Raw genomic sequence first — 4,778 nt, 5'->3', positions numbered from 1 at the left:
GTGGGGAGGATGTATGGGATGTAGAACAGTTGGAGGATAGATGAGGGAGGGTAATAAAGTCTGGAGTGTAAATAAATAAATTAATTAAAAAATAAGTTTACAGAAAACTGCTTTTTAAAGAATAAGCAACAAAGCAAAGCAGAAATGATAAGAATTGGCTTTAAAAATGAGGACCCTATTTCTCAGAACCTGATAGAAAACTTTCTAATTGTTTCCACATTAATTTTTGAGGATATATTTTTTATTTAGTTGTATGTGTGCTGGTTTGAATGAAAATGGCCCCCATAGGATCATATATTTCAATGCTTGGTTCCTAGTTGGTAGAAATATTTAGGAAGGGTCAGGAAATGTGGTCTCATTGGAGAAGCTGTGTAATTGGGTGTGGGCTTTGAGGTTTCAAAATTCCATGCCACTCCCAGGCTCTCTGTCTGTCTCTGTCTGTTTCTTTGTGTCTGTGTCTGTGTCTGAGACTGTGTCTGTGTCTGAGACTGTGTCTGTGTCTGAGACTGTGTCTGTGTCTGTGTCTGTGTCTGTTTCTTTGTGTCTGTGTCTGTGTCTGTGTCTGTGTCTGTGTCTGAGACTGTGTCTGTGTCTGTGTCTGAGACTGTGTCTGTGTCTGTGTCTGAGACTGTGTCTGTGTCTGTGTCTGAGACTGTGTCTGTGTCTGTGTGTCTGTGTGTCTGTGTGTCTGTCTCCTACTTGGGGATCAGGATGTAAACTGTTAGCTACTACAGTGTTATGTCTGCCTCGTTGTCTATTGCCATGTTCTCCAATATTATGATCATACATGATTATATGATTATTATCATAACCCTCTGGAACCATTAGCCCCAAATTAAATGCTTTCTTACATAAATTACCCCAGCCATGGTGTCCTATTACAGCGATAGAAAAGTAGTTTAGACAGTATGTATGTATCTATGTGTGTATAGGATGTGTGAGTGTGTGTGTGTGTGTGTGTGTGTGTGTGTGTGTGTGTGTGTGTGCAAGTGCATGTGCGTGTGTATGTGCACGTGGGTATATGTGGAGGCCAGAAGAGGCCATTGGATCCCCAGGATCAGGAGTTACAGTGGTGGTAATCTTTCTATTGTAGTACTGGAAACCAAACGATAGTGATCTGGAAAAATAACAAGTGCTCATAACCTCTGAGCTATCTGTCCAGTCTCTAGATTAATTTTTGAATGAAACTGGAACATGTCAAATCCACCAAGAAACCCAACCAGGGTCTTTATTTTTGTAAGTTATACAAATCTGAACCTTGTTAGGATCTTTCAGGTAAAAACAAAACAAACAAAAATCCAAAAAACCAAAACCCCTGAGATACTGCCTTCCTTAGGATGTGTCAGTAGGAGCCAAGCCATACTTATGAAGAAAAAGTGTGTATGTATACCTGTACACGCGCGCGCGCGCGCACACACACACACACACACACACACACACACACACCCTATTATCCCCCTAAATGAGGTTAAAGCAAATTCATTAATTTTTAATCTGAAAACACCTTAATTAATTCAGGATGTGAAAGGTTAGTTTGAAAATAAGGTATGCTACAGAGGGGATGGCAGGCACCCTGGTGTGCAGCAGATTGCCTCTGATCTTTTGCAATCCAAGTGAGAAGTTGTTGTTCTGTTATGGATGAAAAGGCTCATTATTTCAAAGATAATTGCTCAGATGCCATACCAGTGAGGTCACACTGCACAGAGCTGTGGTTTCTGAACCAAAGACTTGAGCTAATTAACAGTTAAAGGTATAGGGAAGCATTTTGAAAGTTGTGTAGAGAGCAACCCATGAACACTTCCTTTCACCAAACAATTCAAGCACCTATTTGAGGTAGGATGCTGTTAGTAAAATTGTAAAAATTAGAAAGAAAGAACATCTAAATTTTTCTTCCTACTATGTAGTCACATGTTTTCTGTATTGCTCAACTTTTGTTTGATGTCTCTTCTGATGATATTGGACTCACAGAAACTTCCATCTCAGTGACTACAAAATAAAAAAAAAAGTGTTCAGCATGAAGGCACAGGCTAGCATTCTGATTGAATAGCATTTAGATGGCTGCCCTTGCTGGGAAAAAGAATTCAGCATTTGGTGCCTACCTGGAGTGGGCTGATGTCTGGTAAGTTTCTCTTAGGCAAGAGGGTTGGATTTTACAAATCTTATGGTTTTCCCACGTAAGATGTAGATCAGTGGTCAGTTGTTCCTGGGAGATATCATGCCACGACCTTGCACTTGGTGGGTGTTTTTTGTTTATTTATTTGTTTTTTTGTCCCCCACCACTAGAAATGATAAGAAATAAAGGGCAGGCACAAGTATTGCCAAGGCAGGAGAGAAAGTCTTGACCATGGTTTAGTACAATGAGTTAACACAATTAGAACTAACAGTACTTTAATACCTTTATAACTATTTTAGATTTTTAACCTCCATTGTTAGTTTCAGGTTTTGAATATAATTGAAATCTTGAAGCCCTGGGTATTGGACTTCTCCAGAAGATGCACTTACGTAAGAGTGGTACAGTGTGGTGCTAAGGCCAGGAGATGGGAGCCCAGTGTCACCTGGCCTCTTCGTTCTGTTTCTCACCCTTCCAAGGGAATGCTATGCTTGCTTGGATTTCTGAATTGCAATATTTCATAATGACTCTGCAGGTGGTGCTATCAGAACTAAAGCTGAATTTTATAGTAAGCCCCAAGGTCCTTTGCTATTAGAAAAACTATTAACACTTAACATCAAAGCTAAGGATGGATTATATACTTTGTGCAAAGATCAAGGCTGACTTGTTTCAGTGTTTTTTAGTTTATTTTTGTTCTGGTTTCATCCTTGCAGGTGTCTGTGGTGTGGAACATAGAGTGGAAAAAAAATGAGGTGAGATTTGAACCTTGCAGATGCATATATGGAAGGAACCTTGTCATTGGCTTAGCATGGGACATGTAACAAACTGAACACAGAGCAGACCCGGTTCGGAACTAGCACAGTGACAGGACAGGCTCCCTCTGGTATGAAAACATCTTCAGGCTGCAACAGGCTTACTGCTGTTTCCCCTTTATAAATAAAGGTAAAATGTCAGTGCTGGAATGGGGGATAAGTTTGGTAGTGACTTATAAACTAATTGGAACTGGCTATTTAAAACTCTACTGCATGTTTAGCTGTCAGGCACATGTGGAAGGTTTTGTTAAGAATTTAGTGACTACAGATTCTATCAACAGGACACAGGGTCAGTGCGGTACTCTATTCTCCTGTCTACAGTGACTGACTCAGGGATATGTCAGCCTGGCTTTATGCTATTCATTTCGGGTGGAAGAATAGGGACACTGTCACTCTCTTCCTCCTGGAGCTGAAAGCCTTCGCCTGCAGAGCTGCCTACAGCAATGCCATGCTTCACACGAGGAAAGCCCGAGAGAGAGAGAGAGAGAGAGAGAGAGAGAGAGAGAGAGAGAGAGAGAGAGAGAGAGAGAGAGAGAGAGAGAGAGATTGAGATGCCCAGGGGTCAGGTAAACCATAGAATCTTTTAAGTTCCTGGCTTAGTGGCTGTGCTCCTCAGGGCAGCCCTGGGTGCCAGCAGCTCTTCAGTTGTGCACCCAGCACAGGCACTTTATAGCACCCACCCACTTCTCAACAGTGTATCTTGGGCTTCAGTCATACTGAGGCACTACACAGGTGTGTTGTGTCAGTAAAAAGGACAGAGCCTGTTTGAAGGGAAGCCCTCAATCTATTACCAGTTGTCTGTGTGATATGCAACCATGTGCAGAGGATTCTCTTGAGATAGAGGAAGAAATGTTTCTCAACCCTGACGGCCACAATCTCACCAGGGAGATCTCTTATGTTTAGGAGTGGCTGCCTTTGGCACATCTCTCGTTCACCCTTCAGGCTTCCTGTTAGCTACCCACTGAGAAGCCTGAGCATTGAATTTATGTGCTTCCTCCCATCTTATCCTCATAATATACTGAGTTTGATCTTTCCCCACGCCAAATTCCATATGATGATATGGCATTGCTGGTAGCTAACGTTTGTCTGTGTTCTCTCTTACTGTATAAACCTTGTTATTAACAGGAGCCTCATGCATTAGCTAGTCTACCATTTTCTTGTTTTTCTACATCTTTTTTTTTTTTTTTTTTCTTGTTCTTCTCTGTTATTTTCTCAATATGTTGCCCAGCATATTTCTGAAGTTATGGGTTCAAGCAATCCTCTTCCTTCTGCCCCCACAGTAGCTTAGAACATACATTCATGTTGTTGCTTCTGCTTTCTTTCCTCTCCCTATCATTATGACCTTCAACGTAGCAATTATGATCACTAACCCATTCAATTAGAATCATAAAATGAAAGAAAAAAAAACCTACTCATGAGACTGATGTACATGGTTAATCACAGAATGCCTACTTTTCTTATCTTCCTTGACAATGGACCTGCAAAATTTCCCAGATGTTGGACAGCAGTTTTTCCAGCGTCCGGGGAGGAAGTATTTTGGTGATCAGTCGTCATTCTCATAAACACCGCAGCCCAGAAACCCTATACTCTACTCCTTTGCTGAGTGTCCCCCCCCCCCCCCCCGGAAAGACGCACTGCTGGATAGAGGCTGCTGGATTTTCTTCTTTTTCAAGAAAGAGTGTTGGGAAGAGACGCTTCTCTCGCCTGGCTTTCAGGGGTTATTGACTGAGGATGCAATTGTAAAGTTACCTGGTGTCTTTGTGGTAGACAGCTGTAAGACTGAGAGGAGCAGAACCGAAGTATCAAAAGAGTCTTAGTACTACGCAGCTGTGAAAACATCCCAACTCCAGCTTCCG

The 4,778-nt window shown here is 41.8% G+C and overlaps 1 long non-coding RNA gene across 1 annotated transcript; it reads left to right on the top strand.

Moving 5' to 3' along the window:
* Positions 1–2,032: 2,032 nt before the first annotated feature.
* On the top strand, positions 2,033–4,529 carry Gm36341. Its single transcript, XR_375737.2, has 3 exons — positions 2,033–2,119; positions 2,824–2,862; positions 4,417–4,529. It is a non-coding gene; the product is annotated as a predicted gene, 36341 (long non-coding RNA).
* Positions 4,530–4,778: the final 249 nt, after the last annotated feature.

This window comes from Mus musculus, chromosome 3 (genome assembly GCF_000001635.26).
Source record: "Mus musculus strain C57BL/6J chromosome 3, GRCm38.p6 C57BL/6J".
NCBI classification, from domain to species: domain Eukaryota; kingdom Metazoa; phylum Chordata; class Mammalia; order Rodentia; family Muridae; genus Mus; species Mus musculus.
This window is presented reverse-complemented; position numbering and strand designations above follow the sequence as displayed.